The 20,159-nt window shown below is 44.2% G+C and overlaps 1 protein-coding gene across 1 annotated transcript in view; it reads right to left on the bottom strand.

The window, feature by feature from the left end:
- The window catches only part of LOC144936514 (alpha-1,3-mannosyl-glycoprotein 4-beta-N-acetylglucosaminyltransferase C-like), a 191,260-nt gene that overhangs the window by 89,779 nt on the left and 81,322 nt on the right, over positions 1 to 20,159 (bottom strand). Inside the window, exon 2 of the mRNA XM_078863666.1 lies at positions 12,634 to 12,747. The gene's annotated coding sequence lies outside the window, so the exon portion shown is untranslated. The remainder of the gene's footprint in view (positions 1 to 12,633; positions 12,748 to 20,159) is intronic.

Raw genomic sequence — 20,159 nt, forward strand, 5'->3', positions numbered from 1 at the left:
AAACCCATTTGGCAGCGCCGCATACGAGACGGCATTATGCGGATGTATGGCCTTTGTGCAGACGACGCAAAGCAAATGCTGGGTGCCTTCATTTGACGTCAGAATGTCTTTCATCTTCAAATTGCAGCGCGCGTGCAATCTTAATGCATTAGACAAAATGGCTTTTTATACAAATAACTATTTAGACGTGGGCCGTATGCTGATGAACTCTTATGGGTTTGTCTCCACGGGTTTGTTACTGATGATATAGTGCAGTGTTTGGGAATAATTTCAACACCCCCTTTCCCCATTAAAACGTAGTACAATACAAATGTATATATATACATCAGTACAGGGGGATGGTGCTGTCGTGTTATGGTTGTCAACAATGAACTCACAATCCAGAGGTCGGAGGTTTGAGTCAATCTCCCGGATGCTGAAATTGCAACGACAGGGCAAGCTTCCGAAATGCGTTCCCGGCCTCTGACTACGCAGCAGGAAACACGGGAACACCATCGTTAGTCATTGGGCAGGTCATACGTGGTGGAATGAAGTGTGGGCATTCCCACCTCTTCCAGTAAATCTGGCCAGTGTATGTAGTATGTTGAACTTCTTTTGCACCATACGTAGAGGAGGAGTAGGTCAACACAGCCTCCTCTAGAGGGGTCCTGCAGAGCTATCTCTCTCTGCCGGAGGCATTTGCACCACTATCGGTGTGAGCAAGCAATTGCACGGCTGCACCTTCACCGTTCGCTTTACATCAGCATAAGAACAGACAAAAAAACTCTGCATGAGTCGTATGGCAAATACTAAGTTTGAACAGCTGTCCGCTCCAGGTGCAACTGATTTGGATGCAACTTGAAGGCAGCAAGAAGTTTGCTCTTTCATTTCCAATTTGACGAAAAGCAAGAAAGTTTTCTTCGTTGTAAATTTTTGTTTCATATAAAACGTATTCCAAGTCAAATCGTCGCTGCTGCTCGTTTTCACGGCAAACCCATCAGGCTTGGTGTCCAGTTCCCGAGGACTCGAACGCCTGACTTTTGTAAATGAGAACAAATCTCCAGCCTTCAATGCACACGACCCGGGGGGATGGGGGGGGTCACTTTATCACCTCCAGACAAAGTGGAATAATCCGTCGGGAATATCCCACTGCTCTGAATCTACAGCGGCATCTTTTTAAGCTCCGCGGGGGTTTCGGGGCATTTGCCACGGACCTGGTCACTGGCTGTGTTGCAGCGATTTCGAGGCAACGTGGTCACAGGAATGCTTTCAGTGGCCACCTTTGTGCTTGGCGAAGCATAGCCTCCTGTAAAATATAAATTAAGAATTTGAGGATGACAAAATCACCCGGAATATGGACGCGATCCCGTCATAACCTGCAAGCTAAGCAGGTTTGAAACCTATTCTTAGGTTTTTTCGGTAAAGTCACGTAGGTAAAACATCAAAATTAATAAAAATAAAATAAAATAAAAATCACGACGTTTCGGAGGCAACACAAGTCTCCGTCATCAGGTGGGACCGTCACAGCCAGATTAGCTGCATCAAGTGAGGCAATGATTCAAGATGTAATCCCTTAAAAGCAAGTTGAGGGGGGAGGAGAGGGGGGGGGGAGCTCATCAGAATGTGGTAGCCAATGAATGGAACGTATCGGGAGGGAGGGGGGCGGGGCTCAAAGACGGCACGGAGTGCCACGTACAACGCATCGGGAGGGGGAGGGGGGCGGGGCCAAAAGGATGGACGACGATGCTTGCGCGCGGCCGCGTCCAGGCCGTCGTCCATCCTTTATTAATTTTGATGTTTTACCTACGTAACTTTACCGAAAAAACCTAAGAATATGAATCCTTGCAGTCACGAAAGCTTCAAATCTAGGTTTGAAACCCTGGCTATTGCTTGGATGGGTGACCACCGTGCACAAACGACAGACGTATTTGGTGTGTTTAGCAGTGGGGACTTTTTGCCAGGCCCCCCTCGCAAACCTCAAGGGTTTTTTTTTACCTGGTTAAATGAAGGTGAAATGACAAATAAATAAAATTAGTTCTTTTGCACCCCCCCCCAACCCCACCTTTAGCTACTCGCTTTCACTAGCGTGGCCCTCACCCAGTAGTGGATTGACGTAGGGCTGTACATGCACAAACACTACATAAATAGGCCGCACGAAAGAGGCTACACATGAATACCCAAATTGCTTTTCATCTCATTAATCCTAAAATCTGCCAGCCTGCTAAAATATATACGAACCCATTACCCATAGCAGACACCGGCGCAGACTGCGACGGCTTTAGAAATGACAGAGACCAGGCAGATCAAAGCATGCCAAGTCAACTTAGAATCCAGCCACGGACAAACTCCAGCACACAGACACACTCCAGCACACAGACACACTCCAGCACAGACACACTCTAACACACAGACACACTCCAGACCACAGACACACTCTAACACACAGACACACTCCAGTACACAGACACACTCCAGCACACAGACACACTCTAACACACAGACACACTGCAGCACACAGACACACCCCAGCCCACAGACACACACCAGCACACAGACACACTCCAGCACACAGACACACTGCAGCACACAGACACACTGCAGCACACAGACACACTGCAGCACACAGACACACTGCAGCACACAGACACACTCCAGCCCACAGACACACTGCAGCACAAAGACACACCCCAGCCCACAGACACACTGCAGCACACAGACACACTCTAACACACAGACACACTGCAGCACACAGACACACCCAGCCCACAGACACACTCCAGCACACAGATACACTCTAACACACAGACACACTCCAGCACAGACACACTCTAACACACAGACACACTCCAGCACACAGACACACTGCAGCACACAGACACACTGCAGCACACAGACACACTCTAACACACAGACACACTCTAACACACAGACACACTGCAGCACACAGACACACTCCAGCCCACAGACACACTCCAGCCCACAGACACACTGCAGCACACAGACACACTCCAGCACACAGACACACTCCAGTCACAGCCCATCTTTGCCTCCCACGATGTCTGAGACATTGTGACCGGTAGTTGTTACACCAAAGGAGACATACGTGCCCGTGGCCGGGTACACAAAACAATGGGCCGCGTGGCTCAACAAAACCCCGAAAGAACACGCGGGCCTCGCCTCCACGCTCTGCGTTGTGCACCAGTTGCACCTCTTTTCTTGCGCCGGCGTCTGCCTGCGGAGGCGCTTCGGTGATGCGCCAATTGTAAAGCCGCCACGTCCACTCCAGAGTGTCCCCGTCAATTGCCCTCCCTTTGATCTGACAGAACGCGCACGCCTCGTGCTCGGAGGCGAGGAGTCCATCAGCACGGAGCTGCGGCTTCGTTGCGGAACGCGCGGTGATTTCGCTCTTTCTCGGTGGAGTGGGTGGGGGGAGGCGGGGGTGGTGTAATCGTTTGGGCCGCGGCGATTTCTGACAGCTCTGATGGAGGCTCGCGTTGCCCCAATTGTCGCGGCTCCCACGCCAGCCACACTCGGCGAAGCTGATCGCCCGGTATCTACACGCATGACAACGGTTTAACAATGTACGGGTGGAGCCCTGCAATGGCATGCTCGTGCCAATGTTGGCAGAAGGGCGCCCACGAGAGGAGGGCGTTCGAGAGCCATGCCGAGATGGTGTTTTTGGCCTACTCTTCCACGCTGGCCAGCGAGTCTTGGAAGAGGATGGGGAGAGTGCCACACTTTGCTCGCCCCACACGCTGACCTGCCCATCTGCTGGCTGTGGTGCATCCGTTCAAAGCGACGGGTGGACAGAGGTCGGAATGGGATTTGAGAAACGTGCCAAATTAGTTTGAATGCCGCGCTGGGAGATCGAATCGAACCGGCGAACTCATTGCAAAGTCCGACGCGCTAACCGTTACATTTTGGCAGCGTCCACGCATGCAATTTATTTATTTATTTACCAAGCAGGCTATCTCCGGTGCAAATTCAACACACATCGTGGATGCGGAGTGGAAGCTATCCGGGGACACTGTGACTCACCTCCTTGGAGGAATCCTCCATTATATTGCACGTCCTTTAAATCCAGTATGTTGCTGCTTGCACATTCACACCGACACTTGCAACAGATGTGCACCGTTTCGAGCAAGCGATCCGCACACACTTAATTCCGTCCACAAGTAGGGTTTGTCAATTAAATAACATATCACACCAAAAATTACAATTGACGTAAATTCTATGGGGCAAACCTGACCAGGGCACTGGAGAAGACAAATGCTGCTTTGTTCAGCTGCGCTGATCTCTGTGTTTTACGAGGGGTGAATCGTCCTCACAGGTCTCCCGGGCCAGTCAATGACTGTAGGAGCAACTTCCAGCAATGAAATAAGCTCAACCTTAAATTTCGATTTAAAGCTTTCGTGACTGCAGGGATTCATCTTCTTGGTTCTTTCGGTAAAATCACGTAGAAGGGAAATAATAAAATGAAAAAAATAAAAAATAATTCTCACGACGTTTCGGCCACAACGCAAGCAGCCGTCCTCAGGTGAAGAACAGGTCTGTCGGAAAGACTCATTCAGACGCTGTCTTCCCGACAGACGTCGTGAGAATTATTTTATTAGTTTTATTATTTTATTATTTCCCTTCTACGTGACTTTACCGAAAGAACCAAGACGAAGCTTAACCTTGATTACAGAAATAAGTGGCCAAAACGTTGGTAATTGCTACTGTGACGAACGTAAGATGTGCACAACAAAAGCTGCCGTGATTTAATGGTTAACGCAACGTGACTTGCAATTCACAGGCTGGAGGTTTGATATCCAGGTGCGGCGGATTAAAACAACAATGCAGGTTTCCTAAATCCCCCAACCAACTCCCTTCACCCAGCAGAACAAAAGGATGCGCCACAGATAGTCGTTCGGCAGGTCGTGCGTGGTGGGATAAATCGTGTGTACTTCCACCTGTCCCAAGATGCCTGGCCAGCGTCAATATACCCTCCAGATGAAATTACTGGAGCGTCTCGTGCCAGAGGTCCTTCTGCCAGCAGTGGCGTGAGTGAGAAATTGCAGGGCTGCACTTTTACCGTTTGTAAAAATAAGCAGGCACTGGAAGGTAATCAGGTTAAAGCCTGGTTAGTACTGAGATTGATGGCTACCAAAGCTTTCTAAGTGTTGTAGGTGTACCGCTGTTAATCCATTTTATGTGTGCCTCCATTCCAGGTATCCAAGTTTCCTTTTACGTTGCAAAATTCTTCCATGGTATTAGCCAAACATTCCGATGTAGGATCATCCTCAAAAAATAGTTTTGGGACTGTGACACTTTCCTGATTAACTAATTGTCATCGTTATATGAGAACAAATTAGACAGAGGTAGGATTTGTTTTTAAGCAGACGCTCACAATCAGGATAGAATCTGCGATGTCATCGAAGCAAGGTAACAAAGATATGAGACGTTGTAATAACTGTTAAATTCTAATTGCATTTCTAGAGAGCAGATGTCATGATAATTTCAAAAAATTAACTTTATAAATTACTATCAAAGCTTCGAGGTTAACCGTCGCTTTGAAGGAGGTCACCAATTTTCTGATGTTGCTCCCATGGTCTGCAACTCCCGACTGCCCCAAGCCTCCCGTCCAGTCGACTCCCCGTCCCGATTAAAGTTCAGGCTCACGCCCTCCCTCTTTGCATTTTGCCTAAGGGCCAGAGGTCGCAAACGGGTTTTGATTCCTTACCCGTACTCGTACCCGGTCGCACCAGGGTCGCAAACGGGTACCCGTACCCATACCCAGCCGTACCCGGCCGGGTACGGGTAGGGTACGGGTATCGGGTACCTGATTGCGACCTCTGGGATGAAGCCATGTTGCAGGCGCGGGTGGGTTGATTCTAGGAACTTGAATTGTGAGAAGAGACAAGACGTTGGGAAATGAGTGACAAATGGTTACTCACCAGTTTCTCACGGTCTACCCGTACCCGTACCCGGCCGCACCAGGGTCGCAAACAGGTACCCGTACCCGGCCGGGTTACATTTAGATGCTATGTAAATCCAAATTGCATTGTGATAGGTATAAGCATTCTTAATGTCTGGTCGAATTGTGCCTATTTGCACTCGTTATTTTACGATCTGGGTGTGTAATTTATAGGTAGGTGCTATTAATCTGGAACACACGGTTGCCTCGTGACTCTTTTCCCAGTACCATCATTTAATTGTTAATCATCAACTTCATGGATAAACAAACAGGTAGATGCTAGGTAGCTAAATTATTTACCTTTTAACTTGATAAAACAATATAATTGCTTCAGTTCAAATTTGAACCTTTCATGTTCTCACAGTATGTTATCGAAATTTATAAACCATAATGATATTATATTGCACACGTTTCTACGGCTAATCCAATTTTAGAAAAAGTATTGTGCGTATAAAATACAAATATCTCACGCAAAAAAATGTGTATTCAAATGCCCTTTCCTCAATGCATCCAAATTTGTGATCAGCACAAACACCACAGATAAAGGATGTTATATCCTGCAGAAGCACTTAGAATCTTGTTTTTCTTGAGAAACTCTGGAAATGTAATTATAAACAACTGTATTTTTTCTTTGGAATGTCCAAGCAAACATATTTCTTCTTTCATACAGCAGGCATGTTTTGCTGCAGGTGTGCTAATTAGAACATTATTGTGATTTTATTCGTGTACGTATGTGTAATTGAACACATTAAGCCAAGATACAGAGTTGAGATGTAAAATTAATTAATACTGTCCTGATAAATGCCACCAATTATCTGTCACAAGGGCATTTGCAGGTAGGAAATTAAGATTACATTAAATCTACATTTAACAATGAGGTCAGACTGATTTATGATCCATCACTCACCGATTCACTGCAGTCACTTACTCACTGGCTACGTGTCGGATTCTTGTCACCATTCTATCGCCACTGCCACGGTTACCATTCCCGTGAACTTCACTCGTTGATTCATCCTCCCATGCCTAGTCTACCAGACTGACCGTTTCGTAGCGCTAACAACGCTAGCCCGGAGAAAAGGGTTTGTTACGGAAACCAAAATGAGAAAGAGAGACAAAACTAGGGCCACAGTACGCTCAAGCCTACCTACAGGCAGTATGACTGCTCCTGATAAAAGGAATTTTGGAAATCGGGAGTGTGAAGGAGAGCCCACTGGGTCCTAAAGCCAAGAGTAGACTTGGTACATGGAACGTCTGCACAACGTACGCAACCTCTCTTGGGGCTAAGAACAGGAACAGGTGGAGGGAACTCATTACGTCCCATAGGGGATGAAGAGAATTCACTAACACTGTGTTCAACCAACACGCTGCAGCCCAGAGCACTTCTCTCTCCGTGTCTACCCTCGCACTCCTCCACTTGGGAATCCCCTTCCAGCATCTCATTTCCCAAGTTTGCGTAATTTTGCTGAATTCAAGAAACGTATATTAACTGTTATCCATGAAACCCATAGTTCTCTTTTGTTGCTGGCTGCTTGGTGTTCGGGTCTGTGAGCTTGTGCTTAGCAACCATTATTTATGTTAAATATTCATATATATAACTTATTTGATTAAATTTGAGTCTCCTTAAGTCTGGTTATTATTTTCAGGAGGGTTTTCACCTGGAATATTTGGCCTACTTCTCTTCAAGTATATATACAGGAGACTCTCGATTATCCGTGCTAATGACGGGGAGGGCAGCCACAGATAATACAAAATCGCGGATAATCCAAAAATGTAAACATTTTCTGCGGATCTCTATGCAAAAACCCACTAATACTGGATACATATTAAAGTGCTAGAATAAAAGTGTCCTAATAAAATTTAGACTTAAAACTGTCGTGACTGCAGGAATTCGTGTTCTTTGGTTATTTCTATAAAGTCATGTAGATAGAAAAATAAAAGGGAATAAAAATAATAAATAAATAAAACACTAATGTAGACTGTAGCCTGGTTCTAAATCGGAGTGAGTGTAATGGCAGTCTATAATGTAGGCTACCGAGGTTAAGAACCAGGCTACAGTCGACATTATAGACTGCCAGTACGCTCACCGAGATTATGAACCAAGCAACAGTCTACATAGTGTTTTTTGTATTTTATAATATTATTTTTTTATTATATAATTAACGTTATTTTTATTATTATAATTTTTCTACCTACGTGACTTTACCGAAAGATTCAAAGAATACGTCCAGAGAAAAGCCATTTAATTGACGAAAAACGATCAAATAGGAACACATTTCTGTGCTACGTCCTAATAATTGGTAGGGTACAGTTAACTGTACAGTAATACGAATGAAATGATCAACGCTATATTTAAAAATACAAGTTTTAAACAATGTTCGAGTCAATAACGTTCAATCCAACTCCCGGAACAGTTTTAATCACACGTTTCACACTATTTCTTTCTTTAGGCCGTTTCTTCTAATAGCTGTTCTAGAGGCTGCCTTTTTAAATCCTTTATATTAAGTTCACTTGCTTGCTTGCGCGCTTACGACCGTGCAAATCTTTCGGTCGTTTTTTAACCCACTTCCCGTGATCCAATCGAGCTGACATTTTGCACACAGACTCGTTGTGCGTAACAATTTATTTTCGTGAAAATTTTTTCCCAAAATTTTCCACTTTTTAGGAAAAAAAAAAAGTCATATTTAACTTAAAATACCAATGTGATAAAAATGAAACTCTTACTCAAGAAAAACAGAAATGAATAATAAAATAAAACCGATGCCACGCATATAAAGGATTTATAGTGAAAAACTTTGTTTTTACGGGTTAATTTTTTTACCATCCCGATTTAGACATTAGTTTATTTATACTCTGTAATCCCAATGTATGTTTCCCCTATTTCAGTGTAAGCACTGACGTTAGGAAGTGTTGCCTTGATAAACAAGCATGTAAGCAGAAAGTAATCGCATCACATTGCGCTGTCTGGAAGTAAACGTATATTTAACGTGAGCTATTTGCGACTGGAAAACATCACGGGTTTCAGTATGGCTAATTTATTCTGGTAAGTACATGCATACAATTTTTTAAACCCGTTCATAGGATTATAGGAACACAGGATTATTGTGGATAGGAAAATATTTGACTGTAGTGGTAGTGCCTTACGGTGACCATCCCTTCTCCAAGCCAACATCGCAGCATTCTGGGAAATACCGAGTGAGAAATTCTTCGGTCCAAGTGAAGAAAAGTTTACAATATTTACTGTGACACGTAGCGTGTTTGATCTCTAGTTTTCCATCGAGTGACGAATGCAACCTTCCCGATCCTCCCATATGCCACTCTGCAGACATGAGCGCAGCAAATAATGGCTCAAACAGCATCGGCCATTCTAACCGATGTGAGTCTTCTTTACGAAAGTCAGCGGAATTGATCCAAAAGCGCAACACTGACATCTCTGAACGCGTGCAAGTCAGGGCAATGTGAGCGAATGTATCTTCCCGTGCCCTTGCAACAACACAAAAAGGGGGCTTTGCGCCACATGGAAGCAGCATATTCTGGAACACGCATCACAACATCTATGGATTGGATTCCTTTGGGGGGGGGGTTCATAAGAAATGTCTCTAGCTGCTGAACATTATTGACACGGATTAATAAATGTCGCCTCGACATTGTATTTCCATTAATTAAGCATGCTCATGCGTAACACGCTGTGACACATTTTGATGGTGAAACTAAAATACTGAACAATAAATTTCACCAATGTCTAATGCAAAAATGCTATACATATTTGTGATTACTGTAATCTTAAGGTCAAATTGTAACCATGACAATGCACAAGGTCAAATTAATGTCAATTTTGAGGCATCATTAAGGCCAACTTCATTGATGCCACAACACCTTTGACCCACGGTCATACTCCGTCTTACGTCTCGCCCTATTACGCCGTTTCACAAATACCGCTACCCGATTTGTGTCGCCTCAACCCCTCACACTCACTTCGCTGACACCTCCACCACCGACCCTGCAAGTCGCTTTGATCGACGTCATTTCGATATTCGTCCTCGCGCCTTTCACGAACGCATCGCTGAAGTAAACGGGCTATTACCTCCCTCGAACAGATCCAACAGTTGTTGCAAACGTAACACCCAAACTACCGGGTCCACTGTCACAGCATTGGACCCTTTGGCTGTAGGTCTTCCTCTTGGTTGATGACCTCTGGGTGCTACTGCAACACCTGTCTCAGTAAGCTGCCAACATCCACACAGCACAGAGGTCCCAACCATCGCAAACCCCTGTTGCTGACACAACATCAATACCTTCTCGACGTGTTTCTTTTATAGGCTACTTCCAAGAATGATGACCTATTCAGGCCACCTATACAGGCCACCATATACAGGCCACCGTACTTCAATAGAAATGACCGTTGGTACGGATATTTTAATACACACAATGGACAGTAAGGATAAGATCAATGGGCCCGCATAATGCGCATGCATCATGTACGTTGACTCCAGAGCGCAGACGCGTGGTCACCACATCTACACCTCTATGTAAGGAACAAAACAGGTGGACTTCTCCACAAATCTGGCTGTCGCCTGATGAAGCTAGTTGCAATAACTGGTGAAACGTCGTACTCAGATTGTAAATGTTGTGGCTTGGCTCTCCAACACACCGGCGTGTTGTACTAGTGACGAATTGGCACGTTCTGTTTACGTGACAATCCTTACTAGTTTGCTGTGTCAGGTGGTGGTGGGTTTAACGACACATTTATATATTTACGCGATCTAACCCAAACAAACCTCTATTATTGATGATATTGGTCGCGAAAGTCTCCTATGTGTCATACTTCCAAGTTGTCTACCCTATCTGTCCATGAATTTTACATTATCCTGAGCCAGAAACGTCTTTTGTAGTTGTTTTTTTAAGTGCATCCCTGTGACCTGCACTCCAATATGGACATTAAACTAAAAACTAAACAAATTTTTTTTATTTTACTAGGTAAGGCCCAGTGAGCTGTATAGCTCTTTTTCAGAAGCGATCTGGCCACAAATTATAGCTCAACAAAGTGGCTTATCAAGTAGAAATTGATTGCACCAAACTCAACGTCGCTGGTTTCAAAGTGGAATACCGCCAATCGCTGCGTTACCACTCCGAACCAAATGCGAACTGTTGGCTGTGGGCGATCCAACTCACTCAGCGCGCATGGAAACTCCTCTTGTGTCTCACTCAGGGGCCAACGCGAGAGATGGAACTGAGGGAGTTCAGAGATTGCGGTCACCTTGACAGAGCCGTCGGGCTCATGAGTAGCCCTGTGGAGAAGATATTTTGTTGGCCCCACCAGTGTAGGATAATAATGCTGTCTCAGTGGGCCCCCATTCCTTCACATATTCCGTTGCTACTGCCAACGGAAACAACGTTTACAAGGCCTGTCTGTAGCCAGTGTGATGATATTTACCGAAGGAAAAATGTGCTTGAGATTTTAAACACAACATTATATCACCCTGGACCCCCCACATTTAATATTTATTACAGAAATTGGTTCAGTTTCTATGCTACTTATTACTTCTAAGCACAGCTTATTTTTGCCACTCGATATTTTCCTAAATGCCGCTAGGCTGGAGAGAAGCAAGGATTATCGGTGTAAGGCACTATCGCGACAGTATAAGGTACGCCTATTCAGAATAATCCTATATTATTGGACCCTATATTCCTATAATCCTATTATATATATAAAAAAAAACTGTTCAGAGGATGGACGTGGTGTGCCAAAATAATTCCCAAAACAGCATTCCGAGCTGTTCCAGATAATATTAAACACTGATTTTTTCATCACAATTTTACATTTTCAATAACACAACATCGACTATATGGTTTGTGAATAGAATGAACAATTACTCAATTAGGCAATTCATATTTGCTTCTTTCAATGTGCCACAACTCCAGATACCTTACAACAAATTTACTATTGACATGACTAATCAATTGCATACAATAAAAAAAGCAGAGATGCATTTTAAAATAAATTTATGAAAATAGAGGTGTTTTGCGAACATAAGACCTAAACAGGGGTGGCAGAACACTTGTGCCTCACAGCAAGAAAGGCAAAAAGTGCCTTTCTCTGTGGTGTTTGTATGTTCTCCCCCTGTTCTTCATGGGTTTCCTTCAACTTCTCTGATTTCCTCCAATGGTTAAGCAAAAAGAACCCCAATAAAGTTCAACCGTTATTGGTCAAACATCCCAATGCTGCAACGTTACCTGTAAACTACTCAACAGAGATCACACGCGGCAACACCCGGCGGCAATAGAAAAACTCGGCAGGAACATCCAGCAAAATAATCTCGAGGCGCAGTGAGGCTTTTCTGGGTAAACAAGCATCATAGCAATACTAATAATAACAACAACAACACAAATAACAATAGTGAAAGTGTCAACTGCATCAAGTTCAAATTGTTGCAAGGTCCAGATCATGGGAGCAGCAACCGATGAGGAGCAACCTCCCCCGCCTCCCAATGATTTGCACAATTTCTAATGGCTTCACCAGGAGATCTACATTCCCGGAGAAAAAGGTCCCTGCATGGTGATGGAGAGTAGACGATGACTTCTGAGTTTCCCTGCCTTATGAGCCACGTGGGCCACCTCTCCACGTCGCAGCAGTGGAGGCAAACCAGGCTGCTGCTTGTACGCATGTACGTCAAACTTCTTTTTCACCGTACGTAACAAACCGTGCTAATCGGCGGTGCTTTGCCTGCTCTGCACCCCACGGTCTGTCGGCTTGGAACAGACTTCAGACTCATCGACCGCACGTCAGTGTGCCTTGCTCTGTCCGCTCTTCTGCCCTGAACAACAAAAAATAGAAAATTACGGTCACCGATTGTCTTCATAAGAACCGAAGAGCCTACTGCCGTGTTCATTTGGAATCACCTTGTTTCTCATGTGCACTGCCTCTCCTGCCAAACAGAGGGAATATGTGATGGCTCTCGTTGAATAGCCTCTTTTAAACATATTTTAAAATGTGGGTCACCCAGTAAGCATGTGACGAGGCGTTTGGTACGTTGATCAAAATCGATTCTTAACGTCACACTGCTTTCTTGGAATGAAACATGCGTTCGAATCAGCTACTTCCAATTCATGCAAATGATGTCCACATTGCATGCGAATGTGACATTTAAGGCAAATGGTGCAAACACAACTGAACAAACAAGGCAGATAAAAAAAAACAATAAAACCATAAAAAAATGTGTGCAGTAAAAATTATACGAAAAAATAATACATTCTTAAAATAAATTGTAATCCTGAGTCGAACGCTTCATTGCATCTTCTCGAGAGATGACTCATAACTTGCCTATTTCGTAGTGCGCACACAATTTCTACTCTTGCGCTGCTGCCAATAACATTATTAAGAGATAAGTGGGTACAGCCAATTTGTGCTTACTTGTTATTTCCAAGTAAACACATATATAGAGAGACAAGCCAAAACATAATCATATTGTTAATTACGTAAGCAAATTATATACAGAGCACATCCGTGCCGAGTGAAATGTTGATGTGGTAAAAAGCCAACGCTGTTGCTGTGACATACAACGTTGTTAGTATGGGGCGACACATTTTTAGAAATATAATTAACACATTTACATTGTTTGGGTTCTCATGTGTATCTGAATATATCAGTTATATTCCAACTCACCCATGCTTGGCACTTCATTTGCAAGTTGTTCAAGTGACACGAATGGAAAGTAAAACAGACAGATGCGAAAATACCCCCCTCGACATTCTAGGGTTGTGTGCCATGCACAAACATCCTCCATTGTCGGGACAAATTTAATCTCACGCGTCAACAAGTCTATTAATTACTCTGCCTGGAAGCACACAATGGTCACCTCAACCGATAGGTAACAATACACCTGTGGACCAGATGGGTCGTATATAGAAACGTGAACTTATATTCCCTTATACTCTTAGTTTTTTCGGTAAAGTCACGTAGGTAAAAAATGAAATTAAAATTAATAAAAATAAAATGATAAAAATCACGACGTTTCGGAGGCAACACAAGTCTCCGTCATCAGGTGGGACCGTCACAGCCAGATTCTGGCTGTGACGTCATCACCTGATGACGGAGACTTGCCAGATTCTGGCTGTGACAGCCAGATTCTGGCTGTGACGGTCCCACCTGATGACGGATACTTGTGTTGCCTCCGAAACGTCGTGATTTTTATTATTTTATTTTTATTAATTTTAATTTCATTTTTTACCTACGTGACTTTACCGAAAAAACTAAGAGTATGAATCCTTGCAGTCACGAAAGCTTCAAATCTATAATTATATTCCCTTGGCTGGGCTAAATACCACCAATTATTGTGCTTTAGCGAGTAAGTGCGCGAATAGCATGTGTTGTCAGTTTTCACATTCGGGTTCTTCCATGAATAAGACGCACTTTTTTCCCCCATAACATTTTATATACACACTCACATATAGATAATCTGACGTTGCTCCCAATGAATGCCTCCATGGTCTAATGCTTAGCACACTGGACCTGCAATCCCAGAGGAGGCTCTCAGAGCGTTCGTTCTCCTAGCGCGGAAGCGGCAGCGGCATGAACACGAGTTCCAACAAAGTGTTCCATTCAAGCTCAAACATCGCCCGACTTGACGACATCTGTGCAGTCTGCTCAGACACTGTGGTGAATGCAGCCCTGTTGTGGGACCTTGTTAAAATTGTGTGTGTGTGGGGGGGGGCATGACACAGTCAATGTTAAACATTCATTTAAAAAAATCTTGTTTGTATGTTGAACTTCTTTCGCACCGTACGTAGCCAACCGTGCTCATCGGAGGTGCAGGGTAAGGACAAATCAGCGGCGCTGAACAGCAGGATGTGCACCAATATGGCCTCTATTTTGTATGTCAAGCATTCTGCGTCATCTCTCACCCCATATTTATAAACAGAGACACGTTTACAGCAATCTTGATTTGAAGCTTTCGTGACTGCAGGAATCCATACTCTTTGGTTCTTTCGGTAAAGTCACGTAGTTAGAAATAAAATAACTAACTACGTGACTTTACTGAAAGAACCAAAGAGTACGTTACCAACATTTGTTGACTTGCCTATAACATAATTGTTTTTTTTACCCTTCTATCTGGCAACAAAACTGACACCTTTTTTACAAGGAGTCATGTTTGCATAGACCACAATACCTGCAGCCATAATGCAAACAAAAAACATAACTCTGATTATATATGCACTGTCCTTGAAGTTGATTGTGGACCATATATGCACTGTCCTTGAAGTTGATTGTGGACCAATCAACTTCAAGGACAGTGCATATATAATCAGAGTTATGTTTTTTGTTTGCATTATGGCTGCAGGTATTGTGGTCTATGCAAACATGACTCCTTGTAAAAAAGGTGTAAATTTTGTTGCCAGATAGAAGGGTAAAAAACAATTATCATATTTTTTACTGGCAAATGAGGTTCCAATGGTTGCCTATAACACTTTAGGAAGGGATGCTGAGCCTTCAGCAGGGGGGATCAGCCCCCCCCCCACCGTCGCCCCCCCCCCCCGTCCAGACACTATGGGGGGCTTGGTGACTTAAAATTGCGGGCTCATGGACTCACTCCTTCTCCCTGGTGTGGAATCAAGGTTTTACTGCTGGCGGCGAGATTACCGAAACAAAGGGAGAAAGCCAGGCAAGAAAGATGCGGGATTAACGTTAAGACCTGAACAAGGATAGCACATCGGAAAATGCGTATCCTTTCCTAATTTGGTTATTGAGGTTGAGCGCGTTCGTGAGCTTAAACGGTATTGCATCGTGATTTGCGGCATCGGCAAGATGAGATAATAGGTTCAAGTAAGATGGTGGGAGACGATTTCACACTCTGGTGTTGTAGGCACAAGCGTGGGCAGCATTGAGCAGGGATAGGAATTATCATTGGTAATTGGATTACAAAGTGTGTCATCGCATCTATGCCAGTGGGATAAACCAATCACTTTTGCCATGTTGCTTTTTAGGCGTTGCAATGTGACGTCGTAAGATCGTGAGAGATGACAGCAGCTTGGGGGAGGCCTTCATCCAGCAGCGGATTGACCAAGGCTGATGCTAATGATGTGACAACATTACAAACAATACTCTGTGGTTGTTTCGGTAAAGTCACGTAGGTATAAAATAAATTAAATCACGACGTTTCGGGCGCAACACAAGCGTCCGTCATCAGGTGGGACAACCACAGCAAGAGACAATTGCTGAAGTGGGCAAACTAACAAAATCTTTTGCCCACTTCAGCAGTTGCTTCTTGCTGTGGTTGTCCCACCTGATGACGGACGCTTGTGTTGCGCCCGAAACGTCGTGATTTAATTTATTTTATTTTATACCTACGCGACTTTACCGAAAGCACCAAAGAGTATGGATCCCTGCAGTCACGAACACATTCCTGCGGAGGGAGCTGGTAGGAACGTTGGGTTGCTCGGTCAATGGCCAGGGTCAACGGCGGCGTGGTGTATTCCGCAAACATGGCCGACTGTGAGGGCGGGCACAAGCCGGCGTGAGTAGATTAAACGTTGAGTTTTATAGGGCACCACGGGGTGACCAGCCACTCCCCACCCAGCCCCTCCCCTCCCACCCCCCACCCAGCCCTACCCTCCCTCCCCACCCAGCCCCTCCCCACCCTCCCCACCCAGCCCCTCCCCACCCTGCCCTCCCCACCCAGCCCCACCCTCCCCACCCAGCCCCTCCCCACCCTCCCCACCCAGCCCCTCCCTCCCCACCCAGCCCCTCCCTGCACGACGGACACAATAATCCCCTGTGGGCTGGTGTAACCAGGAGGTTCCTACCAGTAAAACTTCAAATCTAGATTACAAATAATAACATACAGTATACAAACAGACCTCCATTACGTGTATCCACAGGCTAGTTGTCTTGGTGCCAAAAGAAAAAAAAAGTCACAAACAAATTCCACGGATATGACCTGATGGTGAGATTTAAACACAGAGAGATTAGATTATGCCAATGGAAAAGCACAGGACATATGTATTGCGAAATATGGGTGCACGGGCATGCTGAAATTGTCTAAGATCCCAATCTAAATGCCACACAAACAAAGGGCGAAGTAGGGAGAGAAACGAATGAGACATCCAGGTGGACATCTTCACATACTGAACTTGGGGATTTGTGAAGTGGAATAATGTTGTTTTAGATAAGCATTGGGGGCAGGTTAGCAGCTCTTGCGAACTTTACAATGGAAGGGAATTTGGAAACAGAAAACACACTGTGGGAAGGATACAACTGTGTGTTAACGAAAATGATGGATTGCATAGAGACAGCAACACATCAATGGATCACAATGCATCATTTGCAACTGAAAGCCTTGGAGACTTGGGGGTGTGGCCAGTAAAATGCCCGGTCGCCTTTGTCTCCCAGGCGCTGATGTTTTAACGAACCTCACCAGATACTTATTTGAGGCTGAATCGACCTGGGATAGGCACCAGGACTGGTAAAGAAATCGTTCTCCATGAATGTTAACCATTGCGATAGGAATGAAGCTCAGGTCGTCAGATGCATAGCGCATGGAGCGCAACCCACAGCGCACATGAACGATTCATTTTCTCAAAATGTACTTTACGTACACTGTCCCTTTAAACTAACAAAATCAATGTCCTTCATCTTACAATGCCAGCATTGTTGTGGGAGGCTTTTCTTCCACAATTATTTTAAAATACTCGATAGCAATTTTTGAACTCGAACCAACAACAAAAAAACCCACCGTCCGCGCCGCTATCTCCGAGACAATGTCACTAATTGGCTTAGAATAAATAAGTAAATATTCAGAAGAACGCGTTCTTCGTGAGGCGAGCGCAGAAATGCGTAAAGGGGGCTGGTACAATTTTTGCGCTATTTCTTGGGTGCGGCCTTTAGCTTTCGTGCTGCCGATAAAATGAATACGATCAAACGAAAGAGAGAGAGGGCGAGAGAGAAAGTGCTGATTCTGTGCAGGTGCCCGCGTCAATCTTTTTGCGATTCATCAACTATAGGCTGAAAGAGTGGGAAAAGCAATTTCAATTTAATTGCAAATCTCGCCGTTGCCGGGAAGCCTGGCTCTTAGGAAGGAGTTGCACCGACATTGATAATGCATTGTGTTCATACACGCAGCGTGGGCTTTGGCACATAACCCTCGCTTGTCTATAGACATTAGGCGGATGAGCAATGCCTGGCACTGGGCAGCCTTCACTAAGAGACAAAAAAGTGCAAATTTATTTGTGCACAATTAATAAATCTAATATAGATCAGTGTCACTTTAGCCCTGTTGCAATGAGTCATTTAAAAAAAAAATGTACGTACTTTTACAATGGATCACAATTTTTTTTTTTACCTTCAAAAAGGTTAAGTGTAAAAAAAAATCCCGTTTTCATTTGAAGATAATCAATGCAGGTAACAAAAAAATACGCAGAGAACTACATTATGCAGAAAAATTGCATGGTTTGGTACCAAATTAATTGAGATAATTAAAACACTAAAATGTGAATACAAATTATGAACATTAGTGCTTTTTTCAGCTTCTCTGGAGACCAAGGTGTCCACTACCTCATTGTATGGATTTAAATGTACAATTAGGAACAAACTAAAGCACTGAAATTAACCAATTGCTTTTGATAATGAAGATTAATTTCTTCGTCACGATACTTTTTTCATTAAACCGGTAGTAATTGCGTTCATATTTGGATGGCGTTATAAAAGGCAAAGGTGCATTCATTAGATGAACACCAATTATTTTTTTCATTTTCTAACGATTAATCTTCAATGTTCTTTTATTAAATTTGTTTTTATTATATAACGTTTTTTGCAATTAGATTTTTCTTGCCTTTTAATTCTTATCTCCACAAGGTCTCGCAAAAATGTATTTTACCCCATAAAGTCGTACAAGAAGGAACATCAGAACAGTGACCGAACCTTTGGTGCACATTACGAACTGTGATGATACAACTGCAGCAATGACCCAGAAATTAAAATAAATGAACTAACGTACAAGTGACAAAATATTAATTGTCAACACCTTTCATACATCGCCCAGTAGGCTGACGAGGGTATATTCCCACTTGCAGTCTTGGTGTTGAATCCACTAGCCTTGCTATAATGCTTGAGCACAGCCTTACGACCTGTACCGGAACAATGGATAATCTTACGATGCGTGCATTGAATCACAAGTATAAGAATACGTGAATTTGCATTCATAGAGATAAACAAAATATCTATATATAGTTTAATGCTATAGGAAAAATAAGTGGACTTGGGCAGAACGCGTCTCTAGAAGGGACGGTGGCCGGTGGTCGAGACTAACGACGGAGTGGCGGCCAAAGGAGAGAACGCAACAACAACCGCCGATCACCACCAAGTGGCGGTGAGGTCACCACGGCGCGTGTGCCATGCTAGGTGCACTTTGAGGCCACACCCAAGAAGATAATTCCTTCGTGGGGATGGAGCAAATGGAATCAGCTCGTGTGCAGGTGCTGGATGGGTTGTTGCATCACAAGACCGAGAGACATGGCAGTGGCATGGGCAGGCTTTCATTCAGCAGTGGATAGATCATGACCGATCATTATGTATGGTACGCAACGGGCACATGTGACTAAATCCCTGCAGCAACCATAGTGCCTGCTATTCGCTGAAATATAAAATAATAAATTAGTGAGTTAAAGGGCAAATGCTGAATCATAACAATTCAATTAATCTCCAGGGGATGTTGAGTGTTGCAATGCTAACTAGCTGTATTAAAAATTACAGACCATGTGTGCTTTGCCCAAAGCCGGTTCGCTACAACTCCTTTGGTGATTACCCATTTCGGAGTTATGTGTAGCAACTGGCATGCACCAAGGTCAGATAACTCATATATATATACCTTTATATATTTACGTAATCTGACAGAGCAGATTTTGGACGCATGAGTACACAAAACCCGAGCACAGCAATATTCAGGGGAACAGCAGCATACCATTTATGACAGTGAAGGTAAAATGTAAAGGTGCAGCCCTGCAACAGTGTTGCTCTTACGACTGCTGGTAGAAGGGTTTCCACTGGAGGCAGCTCTAGAGATCCCCTCTCGTGGGAGTTGGTCTACATGTCCATGCTGACCAGACGTTTTGGTGGCAGTAAGAAGACCCCACATGCGCCGCATGCAACCTGCTGATCGACTACCTGTGGTGAACCCATTAACGCTGCTGGGTGGACAGAGGTGGAGGGGCATGTATGTCCTGGACATCTAATAAA

This window comes from Lampetra fluviatilis, chromosome 16 (assembly GCF_964198595.1).
Source record: "Lampetra fluviatilis chromosome 16, kcLamFluv1.1, whole genome shotgun sequence".
NCBI classification, from domain to species: Eukaryota; Metazoa; Chordata; class Hyperoartia; order Petromyzontiformes; family Petromyzontidae; genus Lampetra; species Lampetra fluviatilis.